Source organism: Pristiophorus japonicus, chromosome 11, assembly GCF_044704955.1.
Source record: "Pristiophorus japonicus isolate sPriJap1 chromosome 11, sPriJap1.hap1, whole genome shotgun sequence".
Taxonomy (NCBI): Eukaryota; Metazoa; Chordata; class Chondrichthyes; family Pristiophoridae; genus Pristiophorus; species Pristiophorus japonicus.
Genome location: NC_091987.1, coordinates 33,255,905 through 33,268,540, shown reverse-complemented (window position 1 = coordinate 33,268,540; position 12,636 = coordinate 33,255,905). Strand labels below are relative to the sequence as shown.

Here is a 12,636-nt window from a genome sequence, read left to right as displayed (position 1 = left end):
AGACTAGTAATGTCATAAATGTTTGCAGCATACCAGAATTCCAGTGAAGACTAGCACCCTATATTGTTTTTTGAGAAGGGTCATCGAGAGGCACTAGAATTAAGAGGCTTTCAGTTACTGTTGTTTGCCTTTTGAGTCTTTCATCAGAGGTTAGTATGATAAACTGGCTCCCCTAGCCCATGGGACACCAATTCATGCTGGATTATCGTTCATCTAGTTGGCGGTTTTTTATGAACCTAGATACACAAGTATATTTTCCATAGTACTGCGCACAGCAAGTCTGATCATATGCTGTTTATAAGAACAGGAATGCTATACCATGTAACGCACAGGGTAGTTGTCTGTTGGTAATTGGAGCAGTGTCCCTTTACGGCTATAAAATCTAATTGTGAAGTAAATGGATCCTCAGGTCATTCATACTTTAACTGTTCTTGCCAGCTTCAGGCTCCAGCTCAGAAGCAGATAGGAACAGAAGGTCCTTCGACCCAATGAGCCGGCTGTCATTTTGTTAACCAGTGCAGCTTTAATTTTTGAATCCCAATTCCCTACCTTTTCTCAATACAGGTATCCTTTAATAACTTTATTTCCCATCTGTATTTATCTTGCTTTTTAAACATTGCAATTGGTTTTGCATTTATGACCTTCTGGGGCAGTGTATTCTACATTCGCATAACCTTAGCTTGAATTCTAAGATTATGTATTTTAGGATTGTTTTGCATATGTAACAAAAGTATGGTGTCTGCAAGCATAGAATATCACTTTTAATATATATATTATAATTAAAGTAGAATACATATATACACATACATATATAAGAAAACAGATCTCCTATGGTGCTGCTATAGGTGAATCAAAAGGTATGCTGTGGTTTGTTAAGCAATATAACACACAATGTATTACTATATAATAAAGCTTCCTATGACTTCCTGTGCTGTTACTCCAAGAGAAAAATAATAACATTTCTGTAATTGTAACTTATTATTTTCTACTCTGTAATTCCTGCTGTTCTCTTAATTTTTACCAAACATCAAAGATCGCTTTGCATTTATCAGAGCATGGAGTTGTCCTGGGCAACATCCTTCCTGCAATTACAACCATCCCAAAAAAAACAATGTTCATTTCATTACTTTTTACGGGATCTTGCCATGTGCAAATTGGCTGCAGTGTATTTCTACTGTTAGTGACTGCCCTTCAAATAGTAATATTAGTAAAGAACTTTGAGATATTTCTCAAAAAAACATAGACTCTAAATAAATGCAAGTCTTTTTCTTTTTCCGCTCACTGTATAGCTCTCAATCACTTCACAATTATGTCTATGTAACCCTTTATTTCACTTTCTCTGACTATTCATGTAAATACATTTTCCTTTGCTGTGTCTCCTCTTCTCCCAATCTGTTTGCATGACCAGGACCACAGACAGTGGCTGCAGTGATGGCACAGAAAATGGTCATGTCTATACCAGGAGCACAGGTAGGGCCATGACTGTTCCAAATGTGCAGAAAGCAACTCAGCTCAGAAAGACAGTTATTACCCTTCAGTAGAAGCTAACAGCAGAGGCCTGAACAGGGAAAATGAGGTCATACATGTTATGCTCATAATAAATGGTAAGACTGAATACTGTGTGTAATGAGCAAGTGTGACCTTAGTTCCTTTATTAAAATTCCAGAGTGCAGGTACCTCGTGGGTGGCCTGCTTATATACTGTGCTCCCAAGGGATGCTGGGATCCCTTGGGACTCCAACAGGTGGGCCCTTTGGTGGTCAGGTGTGATACAGGTTACAAAAGGTAACTCCCCCCTGACGTCAACAGTACACTTATTTACAAGGCGAGACGATCTGGGGCTTTGCGTTCCCTTGTCGATCTTCTCAGTACAAATGCAGGTGTGGGTGGGTTGGTCAGTTCTTCACTGGACTGTTGGGCAGCCGGCCTTGCCGGGCTGTTGGGGATGATCAGTTCGGTTTCATGGTCAACTACGATGTCAGTTGCCACTTGTGTGTGTGTTGGAAGGTCAAAGTTGGTGTTGTCCTCTTCAGGTTGTACGTAGCTGTTGGTGAACCGCAATTTGATTTGGTCCAAATGTTTTCTGTGCGTTTGTCTATTGGTCAGTTTGACCTGAAACACCCTCCTCCCCTCTTTGGCTGTGACTGTGCCAGTGAGCCATTTGGGACCATGTCCATAATTGAGCACAAACACAGGATCATTGATCTCAATATCGCGTGACAAATTTGCGCGGTCATGGTATACACTTTGTTGATGCCGCTTGCCCTCCATGTAATCATGGAGATCAGGGTGGACAAGAAAGAGCCTTGTTTTAAGCACCCTTTTCATGAGCAGCTCAGCTGGGGGAATCCCGGTGAGTGAGTGGAGTCTGGTGCGGTAGCTGAGCAGTACTCGGGACAACCGGGTCTGCAGGGAGCCTTCCGACACACGTTTCAAGCTTTGCTTGATGGTCTGAACTGCCCGTTCTACCTGGCCGTTGGATGCGGGCTTGAACGGGGCAGATGTAACATGTTTGATCCCATTGCGGGTCATGAATTCCTTGAATTCAGCACTGGTGAAGCACGGCCCATTGTCGCTGACTAGGATATCAGGCAAGCCATGCGTGTCAAACATGGCTCGTAGGCTTTCAATGGTGGCCATGGATGTGCTTACAGACATTATTCCACATTCAATCTATTTTGAGTAAGCGTCCACGACAACCAAAAACATTTTGCCTAGGAATGGGCCCGCATAGTCTACATGGATCCTCGACCACGGTTTGGATGGCCATGACCACAAACTTAGCGGTGCCTCTCTGGGTGCATTGCTCAACTGAGAGCAAGTGTTGCACTGGCGCATGCATGACTCTAAATCTGAGTCGATGCCTGGCCACCACATGTGAGATCTGGCTATGGCTTTCATCATTACGATGGCTGGGTGGGTGATGTGCAGTTCGCAAATAAATGTGTCTCTGCCTTTCTTGGGCATGACCACGTGATTGCCCCACAAAAGACAGTCCGCCTGCAGGGACAACTCGTCTTTGCGCCTGTGGAACAGTTTAATCGCTTCCTGCATCTCCACTGGGACACTGGACCAGTTCCCATGGAGGACACAGTTTTTTTTACCAAGGACAGTAAAGGATCCTGGCTAGTCCAGATCCTGATCTGGCGGGCCGTAACGGGGGACTTTTTGTTCTCAAATGCCTCAATGACCATGAGCAAGTCTGCTGGCTGTGCCATTTCCAGCCCGGTGGTGGGCAATGGTAGCCGACTGAGAGCATCTGTGCCCGGCCTGTGGCAGATTACATAGTTGTATGCCAACAGCGTGAGCGCCCATCTTTGGATGCGGACAGAGGCATTGTTATTAATCTCTTTGCTCTCCGAGAATAGCGATATGAGCGGCTTGTGGTCAGTTTCAAGCTCAAAGTTGAGGCCAAATAAGTACTAGTGCATTCTTCTCGCCCCGTAAACGCATGCCAGAGCCTCTTTTCAACCATGCTGTAGGCCTTTTCGGCCTTGGACAAACTCCTGGATGCATCCGCAACCGATTGTAAAATCCCCGATTCATTAGCCTGTTGTAACACACACCCGACCCCGTATGACAACGCATCGCAAGCTAACACTAATCGTTTACATGGGTTATACAGGACAAGCAGTTTGTTAGAACATAACAGATTTCTGGCTTTCTTAAAGGCAGCCTCTTGTGAATTCCCTCATACCCAGTCGTCTCCCTTGCGCAATAGCGCATGCAGGGGTTCTAGCAGGGTACTTAACAGGTAGGAAATTATCGAAATAATTAAGGAGTCCCAGGAACGACCGCAGCTCCATCACGTTCTGTGGTCACGGCGCGTTCTTGATGGCCTCCGACTTGTCGTTGATGGGTCTGATGCCTTCTGCAGCGTTCTCCTTCCTAAGAATTCGACGTCCTGTGCCAGGAAAACACTTCGAACATTTCAACCTGAGCCCCACGTGATCCAACCGACTAAGAACCTCCTCCAGATTCTTCAAGTGCCCCATGGTGTCCCGACCTGTAACCAATATGTCGTCCTGCAAGACCACTGTGCAAGGAACCGACTTTAGCAGGCTCTCCATGTTCCGCTGGAAGATCGCTGCGGCCGATCATATCCCGAACGGGCACCGGTTGTAGATAAACATACCTTTGTGCGTGTTGATGTGATGCAGGTGAGGCCTTTCAAAGACTCCTCCAGTTCCTGCGTCATGTAGGCTGAGGTCAGGTCCAGCTTGGTGAACGTCTTCCCTCCGGCCAGGGTCGCAAATAGGTCATCTGCCTTGGGTAGCAGGTACTGGTCCTGCAGTGGAAAACGGTTAATCGTTACTTTATAGTCCCCGCAAATTTAACCGTACCGTCTTCCCTGAGTACCGGGACAATCTGACTGGCCCAGTCGAATTCCACCGGCACGATGATGCCTTCGCGTTGCAGTCTGTCCAGCTCAATTTCCACTTTTTCACGCATCACGTACAGTACCGACCAAGCCTTGTGGTGGATGGGTCGTGTGCCGGGAATCAAATGGATCTGCACTTTCGCCCCCAAAAAGCTTCCAATGCCTAGCTCGAATAACGATGGGAACTTGCTTAGAACCTGGGTGCATGAGGTGTCGTCGACGGACGAAAGCGCTTGGATGTCGTCCCAGTTCCAACGGATTTTCCCCAGCCAGCTTCTGCCAAACAACATGGGGCTATCCCCTGGCACAAACCACAGCGGAAGTTCATGTACTGCTCCATCATAGGAGACTTTGACTTCAGCGCTGCCAATTACAGGGATTAGTTCCTTGGTGTAAGTCCTTAGTTTGGGGCTGAGCTTGGGCCTGTGTGCCGCCTTTTCCCCACAGACTGTCGAAGGCCTTTTTACTCATTATGGACTAACTTGTCCTCATGTCCAGCTCTATAGATACTGGAATGCCGTTTGGTTCAACTATCAACATTATTGGTGGGCATTTCATCATGAACGTGTGTACCCCGTACACTTCTGCCTCCTCAGTACGAGTTTCCAATTCAGTCTGATCCACTGTGGATCGATCTTCCTCTGCAACATGGTGGTTTGCAAGGTTTACAGCTTGCCTGCACATTCGTTGGAGGTGTCCCATTGTTCTGCAACCATTTCATGCATAGTGCTTAAAGCGGCATTGATGGGGCCGATGATCACCTCTGCAGTGCCAACAGGGTGTTAATTGCCTCGCATTAACAGATGATGGCGGACTCTGGGTCAATTGAGGTCGGGTCACAGCGTGTATGTTCTGCCATGTACATTTCTGCTCAAAACCGACATTACTTTATGCACAGTACTGGCCGAAACCTCCTTGTTCTGCGAAATCTGCTTGGTGTTGTCGCTGGTGGACATAAATGCCTGGGCTATCATTATGGCTTTACTCAGATTTGGAGTTTCTACAGTTAACAGTTTGCGAAGGATTGTCTCATGTCCGATGCCCAGTACAAAAAAGTCTCTCAGCATTTTTCTAGGAATCCCTCAAACTCACAATGTCTCGCGAGACACCTTAGTTCGGCGACATAGCTCACCACTTCCTGGCCCTCCGATCGTTGACGCGTGTAGAACCGATATCTCGCCATCAAAACGCTTTCCTTAGGATTTAGGTGCTCCCGGACCAGCGTACACAGTTCTCCGTAGGATTTATCTGTTGGTTTAGCCGGGGCCAGAAGATTCTTCATGAGGCCATAGGTAGTGGCCCTACAGAACGTTAGAAGGATCGCCCTTCGTTTGGTGGCGTTCTCGTCCCCTTCTAGCTCGTTGGCCACAAAGTATTGGTCGAGTCTCTCCACGAAGGCCTCCCAATCGTCCCCTTCTAAGAACTTCTCCAGGATGCCGACTGTTCTTTGCATTTTTGCTCGGTTGTTCGTTACCTCGTCGCCAATTGTTACGCTCATAATAAATGGTGAGACTGTGTACTGTGTATAATGAGCAAGTGTGACCTTAGTTCCTTTATTACAATTCCATAGTGCAGGTACCTCGTGGGTGGCCTGCTTATATACTGTGCTTCCAAGGGTTAAATACATAACAATACATACATAGTGACCTGAGAAATGTTGAAAGGCATGGCACAACTGAACAATGCAAACTCCAGGAAAGGAGTAAATCTCAAGGTGCAAGCATTTGAGGGGTTAGGTCCCTGAATGAAAACATTATTGGATGAATTTCAATAGGAACTGACAATTTTATGGGTATATTTAAATATTATGCAAATTTTTAAAGTTTTTATGTGTCTTGATTCTTTACTTATGTATATATATATATATTTATATTATAGTCAGCTAGCTGAAGAAATAAAATTACTACTGAAAGAAATCAGAAAAAAGTTTTCAACAATTTGATTTGTTTGTTTTACTGCATTGTTTGTTTTTTCTAGATTGTTATTTTTTTTTAAAAAGTAATTTTATTGGCGTGTTTTCTGTGAGTTGGTGTGTCATGATTGGATGCTATAGCTCCTGGCTCAGGGTTTTGTGTTTGTGAGATTTTCATTTCTATCTATATTTTTTAATGATCCAGCATAGTTAACTTAATTATTTTGAACCAAACAAGTCAAAATATGACACACACTTTTCCCATGCACTATGGATATGTGCCAGTCTGAAAAGTCTTATGTCTGGCGCAAATCCTTCACACCATACCTTTCAAAGCTGATAAAAGGGTGGCTTGAGAGATGCCACACCACAAATGATCAATAACTCTGTAGGGTGAAAGGCTCAAGTAAGCACTATCTGTGAAGTAACTAAATTGATTAAATATTAATTTTAAAAGTATCAAAACAACAATGAGGAACAAATAACCATCAGTGAATAACAATGGACAACCTCATTTATTTTCAGTCATTAGTGAACCAGAAATTACCACAAAAGTGACCAACTGAATTGCTCAAATAATCTTGCTTCAATTATATTAATGTATACAATTAGAAAGAGTATTTATAAAAAAAATTAAACTTATCCATAAAATTGGTATAGACCAGGATCGATCAGGGTTAACCTGGGCAAAGTGCTGTTGATTTCCAACCGCCACAAACAATTTAGTGAGAGGGGCATTAAGGGAGCTGTAGTTGTCACCTTGCTATTATGAACTATAATACTTAGATGCACCATGTGACAAGACAATTAGGTAGCAATGCTCCAGGGAGGTTGTGCTCCATTCGAAGTTGAGATGGTTAATGGCAATTGTATTTTTCATCCTGTTCCTATGGAACCTACATACGCAGAGCATATCATGATAGTGAAGTCAATGGAAATAAAAATCGAGAGATATGTGAAACGGGCTGCCAGCCCGTTATTGCCCATTTTACTTTATCGCACAACGTCAAGATATGCTTTCTAAAGTTTATTAAAACACAAAAGCTGTGTAATCAGTACTCTTGACATTTTATTTTCCTGCAAACAGACACACATACACACACACATTTTTAAAAACAGTCAATATAAATTTTAAGAAGTAATGGCACATTCTTTTACAACGTATCAGAAACATCAACATTGTGAAATGGCACACAATGCAGTCTTTGGGTGACGCAGGATTTGAGGGCGAGAGATAATCCGACCAGATGACATAGGTGTAATAATTCAGTCCCCATTTTAAAAGCCATTCATTCTGATCATTGTTGTTGCCAAATTAAGTTAATCTAGGGGTTAAGTCATGGCAGGAGACCTCGGACACATGTCATGCTCCTCCTGTGCTAAATGGGAACTCAGAGACGCTTCCAGTGTCCCTGACGACTACATGTGCGGGAAGTGTATCCTGCTGCAGCTCCTGACAGATCGCATTGCGGCACTGGAGCTGTAGGTGGATTCACTCTGGAGCATCTACGATGCTGAGGATGCCATGAATAGTACGTTTAGTGAGTTGGTCATACCGCAGGTAAAGGTTACATAGACAGATAGGGAATGGGTGACCAGCAGGAAGAGCGTGGAAGGAAGGTAGTGCAGGGGTCCCCTGTGGTCAGCCCCTCCAAAAACAGATACACCGTTTTGGGTACTGTTGGGGGGGAGTGACTCATCAGGGGAGGGCAGCAGCAGCCAAGTTCATGGCACCGTGGGTGGCTCTGCTGCACAGGAGGGCAGGAAAAAGAGTGGGAGAGCTATAGTGGTAGGGGATTCTATTGTAAGGGGAATAGATAGACGTTTCTGCGGCCACAACCGAGACTCCAGGATGGTATGTTGCCTCTCTGGTGCAAGGGTCAAGGATGTCTCAGAACGGCTGCAGGACATTTTGGAGGGGGAGGGTGAACAGCCAGTTGTCGTGGTACATACAGGTACCAACGATATAGGTAAAAAACGGGATGAGGTCTTACAAGCTGAATTTAGGGAGCTAGGAGTTAAATTAAAAAGTAGGACCTCAAAGATAGTAATCTCAGGATTGCTACCAGTGCCTTATGCTAGTCAGAGTAGGAATTGCAGGATAGCTCAAATGAATATGTGGCTTGAGGAGTGGTGCAGAAGGGAGGGATTCAAATTCCTCGGACATTGGAACCGGTTCTGGGGGAGATGGGACCAGTACAAACCGGATGCTCTGCACCTTGCTCAGGACTGGAACCAATGTCCTAGAGGGAGTGTTTACTAGTGCTGTTGGGGAGGGGTTAAACTAATATGGCAGGGGGTTGGGAACCTATGCAGGGAGACAGAGGGAAGTAGAATGGGGGCAGAAGCAAAAGATAGAAAGAAGAAAAGTAAAAGTGGAGGGCAGAGAAACTCAAGGCAAAAAATCAAAAAGGGCCACATTACAGCAACATTCTAGTGGAAAAGTGTGTTAAAAAGACAAGCCTGAAGGCTCTGTTGCCTCAACGCTAGGAGTATTCGTAATAAGTTGGACGAATTAACTGCGCAGGCAGCAAATAACGAATATAATATAATTGGCATCACGGAGACATGGCTCCAGGGTGACCAAGGCTGGGAACTCAACATCCAGGGGTATTCAACATTCAGGAAGGATAGACAGAAAGGAAAAGGAGGTGGGGTAGCGTTGCTGGTTAAAGAGGAAATTAACGAAATAGTAAGGAAGGACATTAGCTTGGATGATGTGGAATCAGTATGGTGGAGCTGCGGAATACCAAAGGGCAGAAAACGCTAGTGGAAGTTGTGTACAGACCACCAAACAGTAGTAGTGAGATTGCGGACAGCATCAAACAAGAAATTAGGGATGCGTGCAACAAAGGTACAGCAGTTATCATGGGCGACTTTAATCTACATATAGATTGAGCTAACCAAACTAGTAGCAATACGGTGGATGATGATTTCCTGGAGTGTATTAGGGATGGTTTTCTAGACCAATATGTCGAGGAACCAACTAGAGAGCTGGCCATCCTCGACTGGGTGATGTGTAATGAGAAAGGACTAATTACATCTTGTGTGAGGCCCCTTGGGGAAGAGTGACCATAATATGGTAGAATTCTTTATTAAGATGAAGAGTGACAAAGTTAATTCAGAAACTAGGATCCTGAACTTAAGGAAAGGTAACTTTGATGGTTTGAGGCGTGAATTGGCTAGAATAGACTGGCGAATGATACTTAAAGGGTTGACGGTGGATAGGCAATGGCAAACATTTAAAGATCACATGGATGAACTTCAACAATTGTACATCCCTGTCTGGAGTAAAAATAAAACGGGGAAGGTGGCTCAACAGTGGCTAACAAGGGAAATTAAGGATAGTGTTAAATCCAAGGAAGAGGCATATAAATTGGCCAGAAAACCAGCAAACCTGAGAACTGGAAGAAATTTAGAATTCAGCAGAGGAGGACAAAGGGTTTAATTAGAAGAGGGAAAATAGAGTATGAGAGGAAGCTTTCTGGGAACATAAAAACTGACTGCAAAAACTTCTATAGATATGTGAAGAGAAAAAGATTAGTGAAGACAAACGTAGGTCCCTTGCAGTCAGATTCAGCTGAATTTATAATGGGGAACAAAGAAATGGCAGACCAGTTGAACAAATACTTTGGTTCTGTCTTCACGAAGGAAGACACAAATAACCTTCCGGAAATAATAGGGGACCGAGGGCCTAGTGAGAAGGAGGAACTGAAGGAAATCCTTATTCGGCGGGAAATTGTGTTAGAGAAATTGATGGGATTGAAGGCCGATAAATCCCCGGGGCCTGATAGTCTGCATCTCAGAGTACTTAAGGAAGTGGCCCTAGAAATAGTGGATGCATTGGTGATCATTTTCCAACAATCTATCGACTCTGGATCAGTTCCTGTGGACTGGAGGGTAGCTAATGTAACACCACTTTTTAAAAAAGGAGGGAGAGAGAAAATGGGTAATTATAGACCAGTTAGCCTGACATTAGTAATGGGGAAAATGTTGGAATCCATTGCTCAGGATGAAATAGCAGCGCATTTGGAAAGCAGTGACAGGATCAGTCCAAGTCAGCATGGATTTATGAAAGGGAAATCGTGCTTGACAAATCTTCTCGAATTTTTTGAGGATGTAACTAGTAGAGTGGATAAGGGAGATCCAGTGGATGTGGTGTATTTGGACTTTCAAAAGGCTTTTGACAAGGTCTCACATAAGCGATTGGTGTGCAAAATTAAAACACATCGTATTGGGGGTAATGTACTGACGTGGATAGAGAACTGGTTGGCAGACAGGAAGCAGAGAGTTGGGATAAACGGGTCATTTTCAGAATGGCAGACAGTGACTAGTGGAGTGCCACAGGGCTCTGTGCTGGGACCCCAGCTATTTACAATATACATTAATGATTTGGATGAAGGAATTGAGTGTAACATCTCCAAGTTTGCAGATGACACTAAGCTGGGTGGTGGTGTGAGCCGTGAGGAGGCTGCAGGGTGACTTGGACAGGTTAGTTGAGTGGGCAAATGCATGGCAGATGCAGTATAATGTGGATAAATGTGAAGTTATCCACTTTGGTGGCAAAAACACGAAGGCAGAATATTATCTGAATGGCGGCAGATTAGGAAAAGGGGCAGCGCAATGAGACCTGGGTGTCATGGTACATCAATTATTGAAAGTTGGCATGCAGGTACAGCAGGTGGTGAAGAAGGCAAATGGTATGTGGGCCTTCATAGCTAGGGGATTTGAGTATCGGAGCAGGGAGATCTTACTGCAGTTGTACAGGGCTTTGGTGAGGCCTCACCTGGAATATTGTGTTCAGTTTTGGTCTCCTAATCTGAGGAAGGACGTTCTTGCTATTGAGGGAGTGCAGCGAAGGTTCACCAGACTGATTCCCAGGATGGCAAGACTGACATATGAGGAGAGACTGGATCGACTGGGCCTGTATTCACTGGAGTTTAGAAGGATGAGAGGGGATCTCATAGAAACATATAAAATTCTGACGGGACTGGACAGGTTAGATGCAGGAAGAATGTTCCCGATGTTGGGGAAGTCCAGAACCAGGGGACACAGTCTAAGGATAAGGGGTAAGCCATTTAGGACTGAGATGAGGGAAAACTTCTTCACTCAGAGAGTTGTTAACCTATGGAATTCTCTACCGCAGAGAGTTGTTGATGCCAGTTCATTGGATATATTCAAGAGGGAGTTAGATATGGCCCTTGCGGCTAAAGGGATCAAGAGGTAAGGAGAGAAAGCAGGAAAGGGGTACTGAGATGATCAGCCATGATCTTACTGAATGGTGGTGCATGCTCGAAGGGCCGAATGGCCTACTCCTGCACCTATTTTCTACGTTTCTATCTTATTTTATATAACTGGATGATCTCCTGTGGCATTGCGCACACAGTCAAGACCAAATGTAGTTTTTAGGTAAAGAAGGACAAGAGTGTGGAGAATAATTTGATAAGGGTGCACAGACACAATTCAGCCCTCATTTTAAAGTTATACATTCTGCCCTTATTTTGGAGTTGGTATAATTTACAGTTAAATAACAAAACTTATGGCAATGGAAGCTGTCAAGTCAGTTGGAGCAAAGGAGTTTCTCTACAGTACCAGGGAGTCCATGCAACATTGACCAATTATTCAGTGGAAAAGATCTCTGAAAAATTGCACACTGTAAAAATGAACCAGTGAGGATCGGGGAGGAGGCAGGATCAGAGTGTTCATGTTCAGGTTCCTTCCAATCACAGGTTCTCAACCGGGGTGCGTGGCCCCCTAAGGCTCCGTGAGAAGATTTCAAGGTGTCCGCCAAAATAAGTCTTAGATGCTAACGGCAGAGCAGTGTTGCACCCTGCCGGTAATCCGGGGATTCCCAGTGGCGGATCAGTTTGCCTCTTGTGAGAGGTGGTGCAGCCCAATCTGTGAATGACAGTAAGAAACAGGATCGTTCCCAGGTTACAGGGATCAGGTCGCACTCTGTTACCGAATAAACTCCGTTTTTTTCAGGACACGGCTCTGACAGCGCGGGTGTTCAGCTCTAATATTGTATGTACAACAGGGAGTCAGGAAGTGACTTTAAACATAGAAACATAGAAAATAGGTGCAAGAGTAGGCCATTCGGCCCTTCGAGCCTGCACCACCATTCAATAAGATCATGGCTGATCATTCCTTCAGTACCCCTTTCCTGCTTTCTCTCCATACCCCTTGATCCCTTTAGCCGTAAGGGCCATATCTAACTCCCTCTTGAATATATCCAATAAATTGGCCTCAACAACTCTCTGCGGCAGGGAATTTCACAGGTTCACAACTCTCTGAGTAAAGAAGTTTATAGAAACATAGAAACATAGAAAATAGGTGCAGGAGTA

The 12,636-nt window shown here is 44.5% G+C and overlaps 1 protein-coding gene across 1 annotated transcript in view; it reads right to left on the bottom strand.

Moving 5' to 3' along the window:
• LOC139276007 (superoxide dismutase [Cu-Zn]-like) overlaps window positions 1–12,636 on the bottom strand; it is an 89,284-nt gene that overhangs the window by 44,711 nt on the left and 31,937 nt on the right. The window lies entirely within an intron of this gene.